Raw genomic sequence first — 12,830 nt, 5'->3', positions numbered from 1 at the left:
CATGAAGTGTGTCTGCCAAAAGCATTCCAACAACTGCGAGGTTAGATGTCCATGAACTTGTTTTAAATTGTTTGTAAGTAGGGCTTGACGTGCAAAAGTCACCGTCTCATGGGTCTTGCTTCCTAAGGTTGTAATGTTTAGTCTTGTGTGACGTCAAAGTGTCTCTCCGAGGTGATCACGTCTCGACCCAAGATTTTTTTATATAATAGATAGATAGATAGATATGAATTTCCTAATCTTAACATAAAAAGAGCTGGCATTATTTAGGGATAAATAATAACCAGTAATTACCAAAAAGGTAGAATTTGTCATTGAGGATATTTTTGATGACAAGAGCAGCTCACTTGGCTTAAATATTAGTTTTAAAATAATATTTCTGAAAATAAAAATTAAAAAGTAATTTTTAAAATACAGAACTAATCGCTGTCAACTTTTTTCTCATAACTTAGTTACAAAAGCTACTTTGTTGCCCTCTGGATTCAGCAGTGGAGCATTTCCATCAGCGATAGCCACGTTTAACAGGAGAGGAAATACAAATGCATTTTCTCTCCGCATGAGAGATTACCTCAAGTAAACTTTTTTCACGTTGTCATTATTGGGTGTTGTGTGTAGAATTCTGAGGAAAAAAATTAATGTAATCTATTTTGGAATAAGGCTGTACCATAACAAAATGTGGAAAAAGTGATGCGCTGTGAATACTTTCCGGATGCACTGTATATAAGGAAAATATATATTGTAAGATATGGCCAGCAGCTCATCCCGGCTGAGACACCCCTGCGATGGAAGGATGAGGGAAGGCAGCTTTTCAAGAACACTGCCTCCCCCAAAACGCTAGATAGCTGCTCCCCTGGACTGCAGCAGGAATCCAGGGCACTATGGGACATGTAGTGTAATACCACAGCCCTGCTGGGTACCGTGGGTGGCGCCAGGGGACGCTGCAAGAGGACCAGAGGAGTTGTATTTCATCCATCCTCCATCTGACCCGGAAGTGCTGGTAAGTCACATGGGAGGAAGAACAGAAGCACATCCGTGTCAAGGACTATATAAAGGACTGCTGTGAACCCAGCAAGCGAGCTGGAGTCGGGAGGTGTAGGACAGAGCTTGTTGGGAGGTGTGGAGGAGAGAACTGGAATTACTGGAGAGAATTGTGCTTAATTATTTCCCTGTTAACTGTGGCTGTGGTGCTTGAGGGCACTGTTACAGGAAAAAAAAATTGAAATATCTTCTTGTTGCTTTTACCATGTGTGCTGCGTGTCTGTCTGTTGGGTTTAAGGGGCAACAGTGCCATCTAGTGTCCACAATATATAATTTTGTACCATATTTCTTTTGTCTGATTATTTCTGTCATGGTTACTAATGGAGTATATACTGTGTGTATATATATATATATATATATATATATATATATATATATATATATATATATAGGTTCAAGTGTGTCCTGCATTTCCATAAAGAACACAATCCCAGGGAGCAAGTGCCTCCTGCTAGACACAGCACCACCCAATAAGAGGAAACTAGAAATCAATTCTACACTAAAGGGTGTGAAAACCAATGGGCAACAAAGCCTGGACCAGCTGTATAGTTTGTGTCCACTTCTGAATGAACTGCATGAGAGTTTTATAGCCTTGTGTAACATTGCATTTTGTAAATTAAATTTTGTTACTAAATAAACAATAATGGGCATAGATGAAGGAAAGAAAAAGATACTTGCTTGTATTTACTGTACATGGAAGTAAGAAACATGGTGATCATTTTTTTCCACCCTCTTTCTTCACTTCTTTTTAAAAAATGTTAATTTTGGGCTTGTGTTGTTAATTGTGTATTACAATGTATTAAATCCCTAATAGAATGCAGGTGTTTACAATACCTCAGAAGTACGGGATTAGCTGATGATGTGCGGCAATGCATGTGGAGGATGAAATCTACAAAAATAAAAAATGCTTATAATGCTTTATAAAAAGTGACATAGTTTGGTTTATTAAAGCTTAATGGATCTGCAGTTAATGTAAAGGTAGAATTACACAAACCGCAAAAAAAAAAAAAACATCTGCAGCCTGTTTTCTTTGTAAGTGGTGGTTATTACCTGATTTACTTCACCCCATAAATGAACTATATACTTCAGGCCCATTTTAAATAAATGAAAGTGCATATCAACATTAAATATTTAAAAATGTGGTTTTTGACACAATCATCATGCTGTTAAGTAGGGTAGTGTATTTAAGAATGAAGACGGGAAAACTCTTTTTCTCAAAGAGGTTTGTGGAAATCTGGAATTAATTGCTGAGTTGTCAATTTGAAGCAGAAATCTTCCTGGAATGAATAGAACTCATTTGTCAAATTCCTTAGGTTCAAGATTGTTTTCGTGTGTACTCACTACAATGAAGTTGCTACTTGCATGATAATAATGCAATGCAAGCAAACACACACACACAAGGTATAGTTTTTTTATTTTTAATAAATTTGCAAATCCTCAAGTAAACTTTTTTCATGTTGTCATTATGGGGTGTTGTGTGTAGAATTCTGAGGAAAAAAATGAATTTAATCCATTTTGGAATAAGGCTGTAACATAACAAAATGTGGAAAAAGTGATGCGCTGTGAATACTTTCTGGATACACTATATACAATTTATAAAACATACTGGGTTTCTTCCAGGTGCTCTGGTTTCCCCCCACAGGCCAGTGATACAGTATGCAGGTTGGGTGGATTGCTGATATTATAAATTTGCCCCTAATGTTCAACCTGCGATGGGCTGGCGCCTTGTCCAGGTACTGCGTATGTCTTGAGCCTGTTGATTGTTGGGATAGGCTCCTGCTTTCCCATGACCATCCTCAAGATAAGCAGGTTTTGAAAATGGATGGACAGATGATTGGCTATTTAGTAATTTTATGATATGTAGATAAAAAACTATTCCTGAATCTACTGGTGCGAGTGTCAATGGTTCTCTATCAAAGAAAAGTGACTAGGCCTTTAATAAACTTGTTTGCCTTTCCAAGACAGTGAATGTTGTGCATGTCCCAAAGACAAGGCCAGTAATATTCTGCGTCGCCTTCACCACCATTTGCAGGGATTTATGATCTCAAGCTGAAAAGCACTGTCATGCATCCAGTGATGACGGACCGTAGTGTTAAAGAGAAATTATAGGTAAATGCAAGACATCCTCAGACACCTGATTAAGGAGAGGTGCTGGCTGGCCTTCATGAAAAGAGGTGAAATGTGTTGTACGCACTTTAGATCATCAGTAATAGTCCCTCTAACAAATTGAAAGTTGTTAACTCTCAACAGCATATCCTCCAATGTAGATGGTAGTGAGGTCTGCCTTTTGCTTCCTCAGGTCAATGACCAATACCTTGGTTTTGCTGACACTGAGTGTGAGATTGTTGTCCTGGTACCTCTGAGTCAGCAGGTAGACCTCTTCTCTGTGAGCTGTTTGCAAGGAAATCAAAAATGATGTTCAGGAATGAGGAGAAATAAACTGAGTTAGGGACTGCACAAAAGCATTTATCTTCTGAAACTTGCTTTGCTGGTATTCTTTTGTCTATTTGTATCTGTCTGTAAAATTTACTTGAAGTATGATTTGGACTGATGATTAAAACTGCAGTGTTTTATAAGCAGTTCACTTCAAGTCCCCTTTCTCTGTTTGTCCACTCTAACCTCTTCCTCCCCGTTTGTGAAGTAACACAGACATGCCTTGCTATCTGCTTCTAAGCATCTGGATGTGAAACACTTTTATTACATTAGAAATGTGGGTTTTAGTCGATGTTAGTCCATTTTTGGAGAAACAGTGCACTGGTCTTGGAAACATGAGCTTCTGAGTTAAGGGAGAAGGGGTATGTAAGTATAGACAGAAGGAATTGATTCCAGAAAGAACAAGAAATGGAGAGATCTGGAGAGACCACAAGAGTGCTAAGATGGTGAGAGTGGTCACATGCGAGTCTCCAGAGAGTGTTATCATTTCTACATGGAGTGACCTGAAATGTATGCAAACACCCTTAAAGTCTGCAATATGTACTTTAATCACTTCTGTATTGTTGGATTTGTAATTTAAAATTGTGGAGCAGAGTGGTAAATCAAAGAAAATGTCTTTGTCCCAAACATTATGGAAGGCAGAGTATATATAGCATCAAATGTTCTAACTCAGCAAATAAGGGCCCTGGGCAGCCTCTCTAAGCTGCATCAGTCACAAGGCAAGACTCAGACCTGCCAGCCTATCACAGGAAACAAACTCTGACCTTTTAAATCACATGGTAAACTAACAATTTTGACTTTGAGATGTGGAAGGAAATTGAAATACAAATAGCATATGACAAGTGGCCTTACCTTCTTGTCTCTATATTGGCACACGACTTGGCATCTGCAGGCTCCTCCTGACACTTAACATTAAATATCAATTCAGATAAAACTCAAGTTTCACAGATGACACACTAGACATCTTTGGAATTCACTTTTCTGGGTTTTCATCTCACAAGACCAACCAATAACAAGCAAAAGACATTCACCAATGTGTTGTACCATTTACCACACTTGATCAGTAAATAAAGACCATCACTCAATCAGTGACAGTCTTGATGGCCAAAACTTTGCATCTATTATGAAACAAAAGGTTGGATGTAAGTGAGAAACAAATGGCAAGATGGCAGCTACTTCCTTTATAACCTATTGTAAGCACTGTGCTCTCTGCCTGCTCTTAATGTCTGCTCTACAGCAGGACCCCAACTGTCTAAGGTAACACTATTGTATGAAATCATCAGTTGGCTGGTAATCTGCTACATGGAATAGGCTTCATTTCACAAAACAGCAAGTGTGTTTCTTCAGAAAGCTATTTTGTCTTATCTACTTTTGAACCAATCACTGAACTTCAGGAATGCCAGGGCATAGCAAACCAGGAGAAGACAACTCACTTGAACAGAATAACAGGATTCAGATATGCTTGCTCAATTACAAAATATTCTCTAATTACCAATTAGCATTTTAATTTCTTAAGGATGAGCTATAGGACAGTTTACCAATAAGAAAGAAGGCAGTAACGACTGCTGAAAAATCGGGCTGATATGTTCTGAACTTCACTATATGTGGATATTTTTTCAATCTTGATTAAATGTAGCCGTCATCTTTTAATCACCATTTCAAATGCACGCACCAATGTCAAGTTCACGCTCTCGAAGATTACTCTTCAAGTCCAAACCAGCCGCTTCACGTCCCCAACCTTCTCCACCCGGGCTTCATTTCTATCTTGACATTTTTAAAGCCAATTCTTTATCTCATGTTCTGCACTTTTACTGTCACTTTCGCCTCCTGCTAGTTTCTTCATTCTACGCTCTCAGTTTGTACTGTTCATTACATGCCTTCATTTTCTCTTCACTTTACGCGCTCCCTTCCAATTCCTCCTTTCACTCTTTCCACGTTAAAGCTTCATTTGAGGCCGTCACGTTCTTGCTCTTTCCCTGCACTTATGATTTCCAACTTGCTTTGTACTCTTCCTTTCGCACTCTTTACTCATTCTGAGACCACCGTGGGAAAAGAGTCTCTTTCATCTTTCTCATCTTCAATCGCACAGGAAAGCAACCACTTTCGCCTTCCTCTTCTTATTGTTTGCTGCTTGGCTCGCTTCACCAACCCCTTCATTGTATCCTTTGTGTCCCCAATGTGTCATGTTATTGGAATACTGACTAATCCTAACATGTGAGAGCGAGCAGCCTCTCAGTGAACCACTGCTTTGATTTTCAGCTAGAAGATGCAGTGCTATATATACACTTAGAAGACAGTTCTTCAGATCAATAAGCTTACACTTGAAATGAAAGCCATCCTTCACACTAGAGAGTAACACAGTTTGAAATACTTGAACGATGCGCACAGTCAGCCACAGCTGTCAGGTGGCCAAAACATCCTGGTGTGCCATTGTGCCTTTTATGCGTGAATCAATACATCATAAATGAATACTGAGAAAAAAAACACAAACAATTCTCGATAAATGTGTTTCTTTATTTCAGCATCCCTTTTGCTCAGGTAATTCCTGGGCTGGGATTGTAAACCAGCACTTCGGTTCTGCGCTTGCACCAAGCTACGCAATGACAAGCTATTCCCTGTTCACTTTACTCTTCGGACGCAGACACCACGCCAATAGCGTCGGCCTTCACTCTGGCGCATGCCCACTAACTTTTTTTGCGTAAGCTGCGCAAGTTTTCTTACGCAACTCTTCGTAAAAACCGACCAGCGTAGTAATTGGCATAGCCCAAGGCTCCCCAAGTAAACCCGTTTAAAACTTCGTACAGCATGATGCCCCTGCACAAAAGCCAGTTCATTTCAAGGTGACATATTTTAAACATAGCTTCATGCGGATATTTTTGCAATCTTGATTAAATGCAGCGGTCATGTTTTTATCACAATTTCTAATCAAATGTATACTCCAATGTCAAGTTCACGCCCTCGAAAATTACTCTCATGTTTTGCCGGCGAGTGAAGCCACAGGCAACGAGCGGGCGCTGCCGCTTGCAGTCCAAGCCAGCCCGCTTCGCCTTCCCTGCAATCTTCACCCGGGCTTCATTTCTACCTTGACATTTTTAAAGCAGATTCTTTATCTCACATTCTGCACTTTTACTGTCACTTTCACCTCATGCCAGTTTCTTCATTCTATGTAGAGTCGGCCTCAGACTGGCGCATGCCCACTAACTTTTTTTGCGTAAGCTAAGCAAACTCTTCGTGATTACCGACCAGCGTAGGAATTGTCGTACCCCAAGGCTCCCTGCGTAAACCCATTTAAGACTTCAGACTGCAGGATGCCCCTGCACAGGGCCAGTTCGTTTCAAGCTGACATGTTTTAAACTTAACTTTATGCGGATATTTTTTCAATCAAATAAATGCTCTCCTGATTTGACCATACATCTGATTGTCAAGTTCAAAAATGTTGTGACTGGAGATTCAATTATGATAAGCCTGCTCCACCCAAGGTGTTTCACTTATAGGGGAAGTTGGCTTGTTGGTTAAGGCACAATTGTGGAGATAGGCTTCTGTGATTATCTGGTACACGACCTGCTTAAGAACATCACCCCATCTGTATGAATACATACATGGCTCAATAAGGAGGGCTTTGTAGATGTAATTGAACAACACCGACATGCACTACAGCATGAGCACCCTGAAGACAGTTCCATGTACCATGGATGTGAAGACCAAAGCCAGAGGAAAAAATGTTAGGTCTGGAAACTTACAAGAGTGTTTTACGCCCTCTGGTGTTCTTTTTTCATCTTTACTGCCTATTAAATGGGACAACCCTGCAGGTACCTCAACTCTTTTAGCTGGCTGTATTCATTTTGTTTTACAATAAGCGGATTAATACATCCAGTCTGGCACGTTATATACTATACATAGTTACATATGTTTTTCATGCTTTTTGTGTGAACTAAAAGTTTATTTCTTTTTTTTTATCAATTTGTTTTACTAGAAATTGCTCGTCTTCGACAGCATCATGTCAATCGTTGTGCTCATTCGCAAGGGCACATATGCGCTTGCAAGTAGCAGGTTTGGCATCACAAGTACTCATATTTTTTTCTGTATGAGGTTCTAATAAATCATCAGCTTTTCTGATTTCCCTTATAGAGCATTACACAGTCTTCATAAAATTGTTGTGATTCAGTACACTTTTTAATTTTGTGTACTTTCTTACTCGTTATTCACCTCAGAAGTTTTGAAGTTCAAAGAATTCACATCTGTAATTAGTCTGAGGATTTAAAGTCATTTCTAAGGACTTAAAGTTATTTTACATCTTGACATGCCCCTATTTTACTTCACAGAGGTGCCTTCATGAATGTGTTTGTTCCTTTCCCCATTGCTATCATGTGGTAAACAGTAGTGGCAATGGGTGACATTCATGTAGCGATGATATAAAGGTCAGCATTGTGTACTTCCTTGTGGTCCAAAACTGGATTCAAAACAAGAAAAAAACATTTTTAATTTTATTAGTGTGTGGAACAATTTAATAGACTTTGAATTTATTGTGTGCCCCCTCAGTTTCAACTTCAATCTTTGTGTATTGAATTTTATCCACTGCGGTGGGTTGGCACCCTGCCCGGGATTGGTTCCTGCCTTGTGCCCTGTGTTGGCTGGGATTGGGTCCAGCAGACCCCCGTGACCCTGTGTTCGGATTCAGCGGGTTGGAAAATGGATGGATGGATGGATTTTATCCATTGTTATAATTCTAACTGTTAATGACCCCTGCCAGTACACCAGCCACAGTTTGTTTTATCTGTCTCCCTGTTTATTTAATTGTAAAAGAAAAATCGATCATTTCCTTTTTAAGATAGAACCAAAATATATGCTTCCCTGTGGGAAATTTCACTCAACATCCTTCAAAGTGGGAGCTTTGAGAAGGAAAATTCAGAAAAAATAACACTACCTGAATTACCTGAATTTTGATGTAATGTTGAACTCTTAATATATGAAATAGAAAAGAAATGACACACTCATCAAGAAGTAGTTTTTTGTGATCACATTGTATTTGGAGTGATTTGATACACACTTAGAAAGTTTTATTGCTTTTTATTTTCATGAAAAAATTAGACGTAACCTTTACAGGCTTGTTGTGTAAACTGAGGAACAAATGACCAGCAACCATGCATTTCTCCAAAAACATTAACCACAAATTCATGTGGATGCGTAAAAGGTGAGACTCAAAACTGGGACCTTCGAAAATTCACACAACATGTGAATAAATTGTAAGAGTGAAACCCTAAGGAGCATCAGAAAGACGGATCCCATGGAGGGTTGTCAGTTGTCCACAAGACAAGGGCTGGCAGGTTACGATTCTGGGTCATAAAAGCTGGAAACAAATTGACTTCCTGATGGTGATATAAGCACTGTCTTAGTGGTGGAACTAGGCCAGAAGATTTCCAGTCTACTAGAAGGCCACATATGGTTTACATCTGGGACAGAAGGGACCATCCTGCTTCTGCAAGAGACTAGAAGCAGCATCTTTAAAGCTATTGAGGACATTATCCTGCTACCCCTTTAGCCAAACATGAACTGATTCCAGGGGTTGCCCAGAAGTGTGAAGGTAGAGTGAAACATTGGCTAGTTCTGGTCCTTACATATCCAATGCTCTGCGTTTAAATCTTGAGCCAAAGATTCTTTCATTGTAGAATCAGTGGGGATTTTGAGTGAAAGCTCATTTGTAGTAAGAACAGAGGATATGGGAGAAAGAAGAGTTGAGAAGAATAGTGCTTCGGTGGCACATTGATAGGTAGGCAAATGAGTAAGGCACAGTGAAAGAGCTGGTGTTTTTTTTTTTTTTTAATTTCCTGTCATTTCCTTTTCTACTTTGTGTTCTTCTATATTTACTCCTCCATTGTGCAAGGTCAGTTACAAATAAGTACACCATTTTGCTGTCTGAGTTTCCTTCACTTTTGGTGCATGTTCTCATGTTATAATATTAAAATAACTAATTTTCTCAAGGAGCAAACAGATAACTTTTTTATAGGTAAAATAGGGTCATTATTGTCATGTATACAGAATATAGAGAAATTCATACTTGCATATGCTAGTCAACCTGCAGCACTTCATCACTATCGGGCACCATGATCACTGGCATCCTTATCTGAAAAATCTCATTGCATATTAATGTACTGGAGTTCCCCTCTTACAAAGAAAACTCACTATGGCAGTTTAGAAGGAAAAAACAATTATTAAAGAATAATAAAAAAAAGACAGTAAAACATACTTAACGCCACAGTTTTCAGACAAGTGAATGTGGCAAGAATTTTGAAATGCACTGGTGTATATTTTATTGCACATCTTGTTGTCATGATCTCATCTGATTTATTGATTGACTAGCCATGTGCGGCCAACTATGTTGCGCGTGTTAAAGTTGTCTGTGAAGGGCTCCCTGTTTAAACGAGCCTGCCAGTCATGAACTGGGCCCTTCGTCGTACAGCATTATGATTTTTTATAAGGGAAACAAAATTACAAAACAAAACCCTTGGACATTGATTCGATAGGAGTGGCCTACTCGGAATCACTGTCCGAATAGTAATTATGTGGTGGTGGAGGAGCATTTCTGCTTCTCTCCGTTAACAGTCCGTCTCGTTTTCATGATGCTGTTGTTTCCTTTCACGATCTCTTCTCAACCTTTCTCCAATCTCGCAGGTTGCTTTGTGGCAATCCAAAGAGTAAGGAAGAACCAATGCTTCTTTCTTGAACTCCAAAAGCCGACTGATGGAAAATCACAGAAGTGTGTCCGACTCCAAGAAGTGGGTGAACATTCGATTTGGACGAAGTGCTGCCAACGACGGTCGATAGAAACACGAAAAACCACAGTCTCGACAACAAAGCAGGTGTCGATGCCAGATCTAAACACAAAGAGTGGTGTCGACGCCAGATCTAAACACACAGAGTGGTATCGACAGTGTTTGTAAACAAAAGTAACAACCAAGGTGTTGTGTATTCAGCCAGTACAAACAGCACGTAGTCTCCTTTAGTTCAATCCTCTTTAATCACCACACTCCAACCTCATCCAACGATCCTCTCCCACACTTTCTCTCCTCCTCCATCACTACTGCCCTCTACTGAACACAGCAGGAACACCACACAAGGCAGTGAATTTGCGGACAAACAAAGATCAAGATCCAAATGAAGATTATATATAAAGATTATTGTAAAAGTTAAGCATTAGAAACTATTGACAAGCATTATACAGTAACTACCTACTACCTAAAGCAGCCACAACTGTGCAAGTGACTTGCTTTTTGAATATGTTACATTTATGAACTGCATTTAGACTGGCAGAAGATAAGGATACTGTATTTTTGCACCTATCCCTTTTGGATGAGTTGCTTGTAACATTAATTAAATGTTTAAAAAAATACATTTTGAAAAATATTTGAAGGTAAATAATTGTGTCGTGCATGAATATTAAATGAAAACAAAAACAGTCACCAATGTAAATCTCAGAGAAAAGTACAAGGCAGGTGAAATATATTGGTGCTCAGCCCTTACACCCTGTATCTGGTCCCAGTGGGTGCACTTTCTGGCCTAAATCAGCGTGTCCTGCCATTGTCTGGCATCCTGATTAAGGCTAGTTTATATACCAACTGCTACATGGATAAGGGTTAGGTTTTAGGGTTAGGGTTTGACATTGTGCAGATTTTCTTATTCAACAAACTGAAATGACATATATACTACATTAATAAAGAGCTCACTTAAGGGTAGGAGCCATCCCTCAAATTAAGCAATTTTTTCAGGTTCTAAATATATTACAAAACTGATTAGAAGAATGATCAGCTGCATGGGTTAGACCGGAAAATCGTAATCTTCTTTACAAAACACTTGCTTTAAGTACATGTAGTAAGGCAGCTCTTCGTATCCTTGTACTCATAGTGCTGTAGTGATTCATACTGTTAGGACGTATCCTAGAAACTGGAGAAAAATAAGCAAAAAACTACAATCAAAAGGACTCTGCTCAGTTGATCTGGGTTGTTTGGTTAGCTAATAGCTACAGTAAGTTGCACAGTTTCTTGTCCGATTGCTTAAATGCAGCTCACAATCTGCTTTAACAACATGACTAGGCAACTTTGTCTTACACTACCACACCCCTCTGTGGAAGGCAGAGTTCCTGTTTTGCATAGTGACTGTATTTTCTCTCATTTTTCAACCATGTCATGGGCATGTTGCAATATTTAGTTTAAAACAATGAGCAATTTTTAGTCAATACCTATAATTAAAAAAAGCACACAAAAAAAAACTATTGCACACACCATTTAGTCATTTCAGTTTGACAACAGAAAATGAAATCATAACTTAATCTTCTAAAAGGAAATGAATTAGACTTTTGTCCCAACACAAGTAAAAAGCTAAATTGCTGTTCTGGTTGCAGCCATTCCTAGCATTATCGATAGTGCCTAATGAACAAAAAAAGAGTCACTGATTAGACCGTTGTGAAGAAAAATCAGAACTAGATTCACATACACTTTATCACTTACAGACCTAGTTCAGATTTAACTTTTCTTTCTAAAATACTTGAAAAAGTAGTCACCAGGTTAATTCACACCTTGCACATCACAACTTTTTTTGAGAAATTCTGGATACTGGGGTGGCACAATGGTGCAGTGGTAGTACTGCTGCCTTGCAATAAGGAGGCCGGGGTTCACGTTCCAGGCCTCCCTGCATGGAATTTGCATGTTCTCCCCATGACTGCATGGATATCCTTCAGGTACTCCAGTTTCCTCCCACAGTCCAAAGACATTCAGGTTAGGTGGACTGGTGATACTAAATTGGCCCTAGTGTGTGGTTGAGGTGAATGTGTGTGTGCGTTCGCCATTCGATGGACTGGCACCCTGTCCAGGGTTTGTTCCTACCCTGCGCTCTATGGTAGCTGGGATAGGCTCTGGCACCGTACCCCCATGACCCTGTTCAGGACTATATGGGTTAGAAAATGACCGAATTACTGACAGTTTGGATATCGCACCGATCACGGTGCAGAAACAGCGCTAACCTGTATTGCAAACAACATATATATATATATATATATATATATATATATATATATATATACATAACATACATATATATATATATATACATATATATATATATATATATATATATATATATATATATATATATCATGGCATTCGTAGTCTGAATCACAATCTGATTGTATGGGTGGTTACCTACCAGGTAACGCTTGTGGTTGGTCAGCAAGTTGGCTAACGTGTCGCGTACTCTTTGCATTATTTGACAGTATATACAGTATACTGTATATAAAACGCATATAACGGTATTGTATATCGTCTAAGGAAGAAAATTTCACAGTAGTTATGTTGTTAGATTTAAGAGCAGCC

The 12,830-nt window shown here is 39.1% G+C and overlaps 1 long non-coding RNA gene across 1 annotated transcript in view; it reads right to left on the bottom strand.

Annotated features, from left to right (window-relative positions):
- Positions 1 to 12,830, bottom strand: part of LOC114668556 (uncharacterized) — a 55,094-nt gene that overhangs the window by 31,954 nt on the left and 10,310 nt on the right. The gene's annotated exons all lie outside the window — the stretch shown is intronic.

The sequence above is a fragment of the Erpetoichthys calabaricus genome, chromosome 18 (genome assembly GCF_900747795.2).
Source record: "Erpetoichthys calabaricus chromosome 18, fErpCal1.3, whole genome shotgun sequence".
Classification (NCBI taxonomy): domain Eukaryota; kingdom Metazoa; phylum Chordata; class Cladistia; order Polypteriformes; family Polypteridae; genus Erpetoichthys; species Erpetoichthys calabaricus.
Note: the sequence above shows the minus strand (reverse complement) of the source record. Positions and strands in the feature narration are given on the sequence as shown.